This window comes from Ictidomys tridecemlineatus, chromosome X (assembly GCF_052094955.1).
Source record: "Ictidomys tridecemlineatus isolate mIctTri1 chromosome X, mIctTri1.hap1, whole genome shotgun sequence".
In the NCBI taxonomy this organism is placed as follows: domain Eukaryota; kingdom Metazoa; phylum Chordata; class Mammalia; order Rodentia; family Sciuridae; genus Ictidomys; species Ictidomys tridecemlineatus.
Genome location: NC_135493.1, coordinates 84,287,756 through 84,301,097, shown reverse-complemented (window position 1 = coordinate 84,301,097; position 13,342 = coordinate 84,287,756).

Sequence of the window (13,342 nt, the reverse complement as noted above, 5' to 3'; positions counted from 1 at the left end):
ATCCTTGGTTAGATTTATTCCTAGATAGTTTTTTAAAAGCAATTGTGAAAGAAATTAGGTTTCTGATTTCTTTCTCAGAAGATTTATTATGGATGCCTAAGAAAACTATTTATTTGATTTTTGAATATTGATTGTGTAACCTGATATTTTGCTTTTAGCAGTTTTCTGGTGGAGCTTTCTGGATCTTCTAAGAATAGGATCATATTATCTGCAAACAGTGATACTTTGACTTCTTTCTTTCCAATTTTACCCCTTTATTTCCAGCTTTGGCTGATTGCTCTGGCTAGAATTTTTTTTATATATTATATGGAGTAATAGTGGTGAGAGTGGATATCCTTTTTAAAGGGAAATTGTAATTTTATTTTTTGTGAGCATTTATTTTTTGAAAAAAATGGCACGTAATAGTGGAATTTATTATTACATATTTGCACATGCACATAGGGCATAACAATATAATTTGGCTAATATCCCTCTCTAGAACTTCTCCTCTCCCTTCCCACCTCTTGCCCCTAGTCCTTTTCCTCCATTGATCTATCTCCCTTTGACTTTTTACTTGTTCTTTTTAGATATATATGACAGTAGAATATATTTTGCTATATTACACATACATGGAGTATAACTTATTCTAATTAGAATGTCATTCTTGTTGGAGATGAAGTGGAATTTCACTGGTGGTGTATTCATATTTAAACATAGGAAAGTTAAGACACTTGTCTTGATCTGGATTACAAATAACATGCTTTCAGTTTTTCCCCATTCACTATGATGTTGGCTTTGGGTTTGTTGTTTATAGCCTGTTTTAGTAAGTTTTGTGTTGCTGTGAACAAAAGACCCAAAAAAAAATTAGAAAAGGAGAGGTTTATTTGGGGCTCACAGTTTTAGAGGTCTCAATCCATATACAGCCACTCCATTGTTCTGGTCTTGCAGTGAGGCAGAATCTCATCACTGAAGAGTTTGTGGAGGAAAGTGCTCAAGAAAGATATGGAACCTGGAAGCAGAAATAGAGATAGAGATAGAGATAGATAGACAGAGGGAAGGAGAGAGGGAGAGAGGGAGGGAGGGATATATATATATATATATATATATATATATATATATATATATATATAGAGAGAGAGAGAGAGAGAGAGAGAGAGAGAGAGAGAACACATGCACACTCTACTCTCCAGGGACAAAATATGTACCCAAAAGGCCTACCTCCCAGCCATAACTTGCCTGCTTATGGTTACCTCCCAGTGAATCCCTACAAGAGTAATACACTGATTAGGTTAAGACTCCCATAACCTAATCATTTCATCTCTAAACTTTCTTGAATAGTATCTCACATATGAGCTTTTAGGGGCCACCTGATATCTAAACCATAGCATAGCCTTTATGATGTTGAAGTACTTTCCTTCTATCCCTAGTTTCTTCAGTGTTTTTATCATGACTATGTGCTAAATTTTGTTAAAGGCTTTCTCTGAAACTATTAATATGATTGTGATGTTTTTCTTTAGTTCTATTAATATGGTAAATTATAATTATTGATTTGCATGTATTAAACCATCCTTGCATCCTTGGGATAAAACCATCTTGGTCCTGATATACAATCTTACTATGTTGTTGAATGTAATTTAGAAATGTTTTATTAAACATCTTAGTTCATCAGGAGTCTTGATCTATAGTTTTCTTTCCTTGATGTGTTTATTCTTATCTAGTTTTGGTATGAGAGTGATACTGGGTTCATAGAATGAATTTGTAAGTATTCCATCCCTTTATTTTTTTTATTTTATTTTTGAGTACTGGGAACTGAACTCAGGGGCACTTGACCACATTCCCAGCCACATTTTGTATTTTATTTAGAGACAGGGTCTCACTGAGTTGCTTAGCACCTCATTTTTCATGAGGCTGGCTTTGAACTTGCGATCCTTCTGACAGCCTCCTAAGCCACTGGGATTAAAGGTGTGCACCACTATGCCTGGCTCCCTTTATTTTTCATGGAATAATTTGAGGAGCATGGGCATTGGTTCTTTATTAAAGGTCTCCTAGTATTAAGCTGAAAATCTATTTGGTCCTGGATTTTTGTTTGTTGGAAGTATATTGTTCAATCTCTATGTTATATATTATATTTCTGTAGTGCTTTTGGTGTTGATTTCTAATTTCATTCCATTATAATCTATTAAGATGCAAGGAATTATATCAATTTTTTGTATTTGCTAAGAGTTGCTTTATGGCCTAAAATAAGTCTATTTTAGAGAAGGTTCCATGAGTAGCTAAGAAGAAAATGAATTCAACTGTCATTGGATGAAATATTCTATAGATGATTTATAATGTTTTTAGTTCTGAAGAGACTTTATAATATTTTTTTAGTTCTGAAGAGTCTTTACTGAATGTATATCTCCATGGCTCAGAGACATGCATTGAAATAACTCAGTATTATTGTTCTGGGCTCTATTTGAATTTTTAATTTGAGTAGGATCTGTTTCGTGTAATTTGGTTCACCAACATTTGGGGCGTAAATATTTATTTTTGTTATCTTCTTGTTGGTTTGTTTGCTTTACCAGGGTAAAGTAACCTTCTTTGAGTCTTCTGATTAATTTTGGCTTTAAGCTTTCTTTGTTGGCTATCAGAGTAGCTACTCCTTCTTTTTCTCAGGCTCCACTGGCATGATATATCAATTTCCATCCTTTCACTTTTGGCCTGTTGCCGTCTTTACCTGTAAGGTGAGTCTCTTGCAAACAACATAGTTGGATCTTATTTTTAAATCCCTTTGCCAGCCTGTGTCTTTCAATAGGAGATTTGACACCACTTAAATTCAGTTAGTTAGTATAGAGAAATGTTTGTTAAGTCTTGCCATTTTGATTTATTTCTAATGTTTAAATTGGTCCTATTTCTCATTTGCCTAGCTACTCTCCAAATGAGATTTGTCCATTTGTGAGCTCTGGGATTTATTTTTTATTTCTTCTATGTGAATCATTTCTTTAAATACTTGCTATGGATTGGGGTTGTGGCTCAGTGGTAGAGTGCTTGTCTCGCATATGTGAGGCACTAGGTTCCATCTTCAGTACCACATAAATAAATAAAATAAAGTTATTGTGCCCATCTACAACTTTAAAAAATGTATTTGCTATAGCATCAGTTTAGCAGCCATGATTTTCTTTTTTGGTTTCTCCTTATTTTGGAAGGTTTTTATTTCTTTGATTCTGAAGGATGTGCTCGTTGGATATAGCAATCTTTTTGTGATATAAATTTTAATTGATTTTAAATAATAAATGACAGCAGAATGCATTACAATTCTTATTACACGTATACAGCACAATTTTTCATATCTCTGATTGTATATAAAGCATGTTGACACCAATTCATGTCTTCATACATGTACTTTGGATAATGATGCCTATTGCATTGACCTTCCTTCAGGTTACTTTCCTTTAGGGCTTGGACCACACCATTCCAAATCCTCCTAAATTTTAGAGATTTTGCTGAGAAATCATAAATAATTCTCATTGGCTTGCCTCTAAATATAATCTGATGTTTTTCTTTTGAGGATTTAAATGTTCTATCTTTATTCCGTATGTTTGGTATTTTAATCATAATGTGTCATAGAGAGGTTCTTTTTTAATCTTGTCCATTGGGGATTCTGAATGCCTCCTGTGTCTGTATTTCCATCTCATTCTTAAGGTTTGAAAATTTTTCTGTTACTATTTCCCTAAAAATGTTATGCATGTCATTAGCCTGCATCCCAACACCATTCTTTGATTTCACTTATTCTTTAATCTGGTATCTTAATGTTGCCCCAGACTTCCTGTATAGTTTGGTTATGGTTACTTATTTTCTTTTTTTCAATACCCTCTGAATGTTCAAGGCAAACCACTTTGTCTTACAGCTCTGAGCTTGTGTCTCAGCATGGTATACTCTATTAAAGAGACTTTCAACTGAACATTCTAGTTGATTTATTTTGTTTCATTTTCAAGATTTATGTTTTGTTAGTTTTGAATATCTCTATCTCCTGTACTAACTTCTTAATGCATTCAGTTGTTCTTTATGTTCTCTTAGTTCATTTATCATTTTTATAACCGTTCTTTTGAATTTCTTATCTGATATTTCCTCTACTTCAATATCTTTGAAGTCAGTTGCTGGTGAATTTTGGATGTTTCATGTTATCTTATTTTATATATATATATATATATATATATATATATATATATATATATTTGTTATATTCTGATGCTGGGTTTTATTCATCTGCTTGGATTGATTTCTCTTCTACTTTTACATTCACATCTTACCAATGTGTCCTAGAATGATCTTGATCGAGATCCCCCTGTACATGTGGTATCCACAGCCTTTGTGTTCTTTCTGTTTTTGATGTAAGAGAGGATGTCCATGAGTGGGACCCAATCCTCCCCTACCCAGTCATTCCTAAGTGGGAATTGTTTATTAGTTTGGGATTTTTGTCTCTTTTATTCTTTGTATTAAAGAGAATACAAAAAGGGAAGAGAATACTTCTGAAGAAAATAGAAGTTTGTGTCTTCTATTTTTATACAAAATTTCTTCTTTTGTCTTTTTAATTCTTATACAAAAGTCTCTTCTATTTAAATTCTGAGGATTGTGTGTGGTTGATTTGTGTGTAAAGCAAAGTGTGTTCTCTCTTGGCTGGGTTTAATTCAGCAGCAGAATCTCTACCCTGTGAACTTGTAGAGTCTCTGTAGATTAATAGAACCTCATAAAAAAAGGGAGAAACAAATAATATCAACAATGAAAACAAACAATATATGACATTAAAATAAATACCTGGTGCCTATCATGATATCTTCAACACTAATTACCACAAAACAAAAACGATGGGGCCAGCAATTGCCATCATAATAAACAATAAGTAGCCATGAACTAGATCTGACGTTAAAGTTAACAGGCAGCATTGAGTATGCAATCCACAGTATTAATAACTGAAACAACATGAATAGTGGGACTAGAAGTTATATAAATCAAATGGTTCTAAAATATGGCAACCAGGGGCTGGGGTTGTGGCACAGTGGTAGAGTGTTTGCCTCGCATGTGTGAGGCACTGGGTTCGATGAATAAAATAAAGGTCCATCAACAACTTAAAAAAATTTATATAAAAAACAACATATGGTAACCACACAGTTCATTATGAGAAAAGAAATATGATAGAAAGGTGAAATAATGTTTAGGATGTTTAAAATGTGAATGGAGAGAAGGCAGAAGAGATGTAGCAAGAGATGGTTATAAAGAAAGTGGAGAAAAAAACAGAAAAAAAACCAAAGTGAAGGTAGAAATAGAGAACAAGAAAATTTGGCTGCTGGTGGGAAAAAGAATGAGAAAAAGAGAAACAAACAATAACAAACTAAACAGGGCCTGGGGTTGTGGCTCAGTGGTAGAGTGCTCGCCTAGCAAATGCGAAGTGCTGGGTTTGATCCTCAGCACCACATAAAAATAAGTAAATAAAATAAAGGTATTGTATCCAACTACAACTAAAAAGAATATTTTTAAAAAAACAAAATATACAATCAAAATCCCTAACTTTCAAAAGACAAGAAAAAATAATTATCATTAAAAATAAAAAAGAAAACAAATGTGTGGTGTATGCACACACACACACACACACAAATATACACAAAGAAAGCAAGATTGTTTTCGAAAGTTCTTAATGAAAAATGAAAGAATTGTCATCACTGAAGTGGTCAAAACTGTCAACAAGGATGGATGGCCACTGCTTATGTCCAACTGTGCTTCTTTCCATTTTTTTTGGAGGGGGGGCTATGGAGAAAGAGAAAGAAGGAAAGAGAGAGAGAGTACAAGTACTGGCTGGGATTGTTAATCTCTTCCTTTTTTTTTTTTTTTTTTTTGTTGCCCATTGAGCTGCCAGCTGGAATGGCTTGAAACTGAAGTTTATAGAAACATCCCTCAGCTTCCCTTCTCACCAGTATAAGGTAGTGTCAATTGGAGTTTTGTATGGACCGACCAGATCACTGTATTCCTCTGGGCTGGGGCTTAGTAACTTTGTTGAGTGATATCTGCTCTGGAAAGATTAGATCAACACACCCTTAGGGGCAAACCAATACCAATTTCTGCTGGGAGTCTGAAGATCAGGAGTCTCCCAAGATTTCTACTCATGGGATTGGGGTCTCACATAGTCTGCTGCCCATGAATACAGCCTTCTCAGGCTTGGTCCCTGAGTGGGTTCATACCTGTACGACCTCTTCAGTTGGTTATGTGAGCTACAAAACTCAAAGAGAAATCAAGTTGTATTCCCCTACAATTTTCTGACTCTGATCCCCCTGGGTACAATCTTCTCTGAGCCCATTTTACTTATTAGGCTAGTTGTGCCCTAGGCCACATGGTAAGCCCTTGCTGGAACATTTCACGGTTTAAGCAGCAGCAAGCTACAATGTGGCCTTCTCAAGATGGCTCTTGGCCTTAGCTCTCTACTTAAAAGTTGGGAAACAGTCTGATATGGTGGTGCATGCCTGTAATCCCAGTGGCTTGGGAGGCTGAATAAGGAGGATAATTAGTTCAAAGCCAGCCTCAGCAACGTAGCAAGGCACTAAGCAACTCAGCAAGACTCACTCTCTAAAAAAACATATACAAAAAGTGCTGGAGTGCAGCTCAGTGCTTATGTTCCTTGGTTCAATCCCAGTACCAAAAAAAAAAAAAAAATAGGGAAACACAAATTTCAAAGACTTGTTTGTTTTGGGATCAGCTAAGTTAAGGAATCTTTCCTGCTCTACAGGATTTCTTGTGCCAAATTTGTCCATTGTATTCTCTCTCTGTTTGTATTATCCCTCCTATCTATAGTGAACTAGTACTGCTGCCAATATTACACCAGTTTGGCTTAATGTTTTCTTATTTTTGTTCAGTGTACCACAGTTTCTGAGTCTCTAAGAGACTATGACTGTCTGCTATAGAATTTCACTGAATTTCGTCTTTCACTCACCTGGCTGAGAAGCAGAACACCTGCTGCTTGAATTCCAAGAACCACACAACTAGAAATGTAGCCTTCCTTTAATCTGCCATAGTGAATTTCTGTCATGTATATGTATATATGACATATATATGTGTATGTGTATATACATATACACATGCATATATATATATATACACATGCATATATATATATATATACACACATGCATATATATATATATATATATATATATATACACATGCATATATATATATATATATACACACTGGTACTGGGGATCGAACCCAGGGGTGTTTAAATACTGATCCACACATCCCCAGCCCTTTATAATATTTTACTTAGAGATGGGGTCTTGCTGAGCTGTTTAGAGCCTTCCTAAATTGTTAAGGCTGACTTTGAATTTTTGATCCTCCTGCCTCAACTTCCCAAACCACTGGGATTACAAGGTGTGTGCTATCATGACCGGCTCTTTTGTATTCTTATCTTTGAGTTGTAAAAGGTTTTTATATATTCTAGATATAAATATTGTGTCTACTATATGTTCTGCAAATATTTTCTAATTGTCTTTAGGTTGTATTTTCATTTTCTTAACATTGTATTTTAAAAATCAATTGATTTTATTTTTCTTATGTTTAACTTATTGATGCTGTTCTTACATAATTTGTTATTTTGTGTCCTATTTAAGAAATCATTGCTGGGTGGGGTTGTTATGACTGCAATTCTACCCACTGGGGATACTGAAGTAGGAGGATCACAAGTTAGAGATCATTCTGGTTAACTTAGTAAGACCCTGTCTCAAAAAACAAAGTGGGTGTGGGGGCACTGGGGATATAGTTTAGTGATAAGAGTGTCCTTGGGTTCAATCTTAGCACTGTAAAAATACATATTAAGTAAAAATTGAAATTGACTGTTATTTACAGTAACAATATAATATTCATATTATTTATTGAATTGCTTTGTCAATTTTCCCCAAAACCAATTGAACTTCTGTGTGAATCTCTATGGATTTTATTCTATTACATTGATATTTCTATTTTTGCCTCAATATTTTATGCTCTTAATTACTACAACTTAGTAATAAGTCAAAGTCAGGTAATGAAAGTTCTCTACTTTGCTTTTCTTTGTCAAATCACTTTGTGTATTGTAAGTCATTTGCTTTACCAAGTAAATTCTACAATGACATTGTCAATTTCTACAGAAAATCCTAAAATTTTAATTGCAATGGTGTTAAGTGAATAGACCAGTTTGGAGAAAATTCACACCTTAAAAACATTAAATCTACAAATACATGAATATAGCAAATATGTTAATTTATTTACAGTTTCTTTACTTTCATTAAATGATGTATACACTTCAGTGAGCAATAGAAATGTGGAGGTCTTGCCAATAATTTGTTAATTTATTAATGCATTATTTCCTTAACTCAAATTTTGGTTCACTGCTAGTTCATTAGTTTAGTTAATATATAAAAAGCATTGCTTTGGGGCTGGGGTTGTGGCTCAGTGGTAGCATGCTCGCCTAGCATGTGCAACACCCTGGGTTTGATCTTCAGCACCACATAAAAAACAAATAAATAAAATGAAAGTATTTTTAAAAAAGAAATCATTACTATTATAGATAAATCCAATTTATTATTATATAATGATTTGATAACCTGCAAATTTCCTACTTTACTCCAATTTTTCTACATGGTCATATCATCTTCTAATAAGAACATTGTTATTTCTTCCTTTCCTAGAAGGATAACTTTATTCTGGTTTTGATCTTCATTTCTTATTGCACTTTCTAGAAACAGTATTACAATATTGAATAGCAAGTACAAAGAGTCATTGACTCTGCTTTATTTACGATATTCAGTGAAAATCACTCAGTCTTTCATTTAATATGATATTAGTTGTAGATATATGCCCTTTATCAGGTTGAAGGAGTTATCTTCTATTCACATTTTGCTGAGAGATCAGTTTAAAAGTTAGAAATGTATGTTAAATTTTGTGAAAATTTTCTTCATCTATGGGATTATTATACATTTTAGACAATTATCATGGTTAATTAAATTAATTTTTGAGAAAACACATATTTTCCTGGGATAAATGTAACCTAGACTATATTCCATTCCTACGTATTTTTATTCTGTTTGCAAAACTTATATTAAGAATTTTGCACCTATGTTCTTTTTTAACTTATTTTTTCAGTTGTAGATGGACACAATACCTTTATTTTATTTATTTATCTTTATGTGATGCTGAAGATCAAACCCAGAGCTTCATACATTCTAGGCAAGCACTCTACCACTGAGTTGCAACCTCAGCCCTACACCTATATTCTTGAGAGATATTGGTGTATTGCTGTCTTTTATTGTGATACCTTTTAATTTTTGATACAATATAACTTCTGACTTAATGGAAACACATATGAAGTATTGCCTCTTCTTCAATTTCCTGGAAGAATTATTATTAGTACTTCATTAAATATTTGGAGGAATACACCATTGAAGTCATTTTGGCCTGGAGTTTTCTTTGTGGGATGATTTTAACTGCTTATTTAATTTTCTTGATAAAGTAACTGGCATTTCTTTATCTACTTTTCTCTAATAATTTTTATTAACCCATAGTAATTGCATATATCAATGGGGTTCAGTGTGAGATATTCATTCGTTTTTATGTGTTGGGAATTTCATATTCATTTTGAATTTTATCATGGATTATTTTGCCCTTTATTTACCCTTCTGTGCTAAACAAAACCAAGAATGATTCTTCTACTCTGTTTTTGATTCTGTTTCATTGAATTTATTTCTTCCTTCCTCCTCTTCCCAGTGAAACAAATGCTGAATTTCACTAATCATCAGAAAAAATGCAAATGAAAATCACAGTGATATATCATCTCACCCCAGTTAAAATGCCTATCATCAAAAGACAAGAAATAACAAATGCCTGGCGAGGATGCAGAGAAAAGGGAACTCTTACACATTGTTGGCAGGAATATAAATTAGTACAGCCATTATGGAAAACACTATGGAGATTCCTCAAAAAACTAAAAATAGAACAACCATATGATACAGCAATTCCGCTACTAGGAATATATCCAAAGGAGATGAAATCATACCAAAAACACTTGCATTTCCATGTTTATTGCAGCACTATTCACAATAGCCAAAATATGGAACCAAATCAGATGCTCTTCAGTAGATATCTGCATAAAGAAAACGTGGTATATTTACACAATGGAATACAATTCAACCATAAAAAGAATGAAATTCTGTCATGTATGGCAACATGGATAGAAATGAAGATCATTATGTTAATTGAAACAAGCCAGACACAGAAAGACAAAAACCATGTGTTCTCATTCATTTGTGGAAAACAACAAGCTGAACTTATGGAAGAAAAGAATGGAATAATGGTCCCTAATGGCCCACTACTCTACTTTCAGGTCAAAGATTTTGTTGTTGTTGTAGTTCATTTGTTTTGCTTTTATGTATGAAAGAAAACTTGCAGTATTTGTATTTCCACCCTGGCTTTTTTCATTTAACATCATATACACAATAGAATATTATTCAGTCATAAAGAAGAATGAAATACTGTCATTGGCAGGAAAAGGAATGGAGCAGGATGACATTATCTATTCTTGAGTGAACTTTGGTAATTTGTGTCTTTGTTGGAATTTGCCCATTGTGTCTAAATTTTCCCTGTGTTTCATTTTGGATATATTTTATTGTAATGAATTTATGTTGGTGACTCTTCTTTTGGAATGTCTAATATGTCTAATATCATAACAGATATCACATTTTTAATCTCTAGAAGTTTGATTTAGGCCTTTATTATATTATATATTATAACTCATATGTATGTCACATTCATGCTTGGAATATAGTTATCATGCCTCTGTTTATATCTTTGTCTACTAAATCTGTCATCTGTGTGATATCTGGGCTTGTTTTCCATTGTTTGCTTTTTCTCTTTCATATACATCTTAGTTCCCTGTTTGCTTGGCAAACACTATGAATTTAATTTTTTGGCTGTTCCATATATTCACATTCCTACAAATGTATTTCATCTTTGCTTCATAATACAGTTTGACTACTTAGAAAGAGTATGATTCTTTCAAACTTTAAACTTAATTAGGTTGAACAATAGCAAAATTTATTCTAGAGTTCATTTGGTCTCACTACCTTGTAGTACTCTTCTGAGTACTCTGCTCAATACCCCATTTATTTATTTATTTATTTATTTATTTTTTTGTTTTCAGAGTAGAAATTAGAAGTTTATTAAAGGACAGCAGAAAAGACTTCTCCCGGAGGAAGAAGGGGACCCAAGAGGTGGAATCCAATACCCCATTTATTAACATATTTTTCAATTCAGATTTGTGGGAACTCTGGTAATTGTTTTATTATGTCTTTTGTTGTGGTTCACTGGCCTATAGTATTTTCTTCTCATATATGTACACAATGCACACGAATATACTCCAAGGACTCCAGAGTACAAGACTTGCATATGAATATTTATGGATAAAAACCAAAATCCTGGTGACAAACTAAAGTCCATCAACAAAAGTATGGATAATTGAATTGTGTTTGAGGTATAGAATATAATACTACTTAGCATTAGAAATGATTGAATTATTCATGTGTATGATAAAAATAATATGAATGAATCTGAATACATGTGGCTGGGAAAGTATATAGAAAGGATGATTACTATCATATGAATATCAGGAAACTGAACAGGAACCTTTCTCTACCAGAAAATCACTGGTTGCCTTGTGATGGGGGTGAAGAGTGGATGTTTACATGCACACAAAGGCTACTGTTGGTTGGAATGGCTTTTGTATCAACAAAGCTATACCTGAAAGATAGAACTAAAAGTATACACACACACATACACACACACACACACACACATATGCGTGTATATAGTGTTAAAATGCAGAATATATATAGAATAATTGAATATGATGTATAGAATTTATGTGTATATTTTATATTGTTACTGTTTGTATACATATATGGATATATACATGCATAAATATATGTTAATTTCATTAATGTGGTAAATATTAAATATATACAAGATGATTTATTGCAAGGAATTGGCTCACACAATTGTGTGAACTGGCCAGGCAAGTCTGAAATCCATAGGATGGGGTGATAAGAAAGGGCAGGCTCAAATTCTCAGGAAGGAGCTGATGTTGACAGTCTACATCTGGGATTTTTTTCCCCAGGGAAGTCTCAGTTTTGCTCTTAAAGCCTTTCAATTGACTGAGACCCACTCAGATTATCAAGAATAATATCATTTGCTTAAAGACAAGTGATTATAGAGTTAATCACAGCTACAACAAACTTTCATACGGACATTTATTTATTTATTCATTTGTACAAGGGATTGAATCCAGGGGTAGTTAACCACTAAGCCACATCCCCAGCCCCCCCCCTTTTTTTCTTTTGAGATGGAATCTTGCAAAGTTTCTAAATTGTTGAGGCTGGCCTTGGTCTTGCAATTCTCCTACGTCATACCAACATGTCTTCAGATTCCAGTACAAGCCCCAAAGTGAAAGGTTCCACTATCTATTTTGTTCTCCATTGTATATCCTGAGGGCCTAACCCAGAACCCATTATGTATTAGATTCAAAATCATGTTTATTAGAGCAATGGATAAATAAATTTAAAAAACAAACAGAAAAGATGGATGAATTGACAGATTTAAGTGGTGGATGGATGTACATAAAATAATATTCTATGCAAGAAAAGACAGCAATAAGTTAGATATATGTGATTACTAGTTAAAGAGAATCTGAAGTAGCCAATTCTTTTAAATATTGTTTTCTTTCCTTGTATTTCATTTTTATTGATTCACATTAGCTATATGTAACATTAGGATTCATTTTGACATAATTATAAATACATGGAATCTGATTTACTCAATTCAGTCTCCAGTACTTACACTTACCCTCCACCTTCTCCCTCTTCCATAATCCCTTTCGTCTACTGTACAGATCTTTCTGCTATTTTCTTACATTTTTAAATTAGTGTCTTGTGGATATACATAATGGTGAGAGTCACTGTAGTATATCCATATATGTACTTAGGAAAGTTAGGTCAGATTCATTCCAAAGTGATCAGGAATACGAAGAGTCATTGAATTGCCTATGAGAAGTGTTTACAATTTGTACTATCTAAATGATAAGGTCAAACTATTAAGAATTAAAGAACCCTAAATGATGACAATCTGAATACTGTGAGACCAATTTAAGAGCCAGAACACTGACTTACTGGTAAACAAGTTTGTTGCATGAGCCCCTAAGGGAAAAGATAGCTGTAGGGGAAACACTGGGTTGAAGAGGACTTCTCTGTCCTCCCCAAACAAATCTTCCAGGCTAAGGGTTGTATTTTCACATCACCATGCACCTATAAATTGAAAT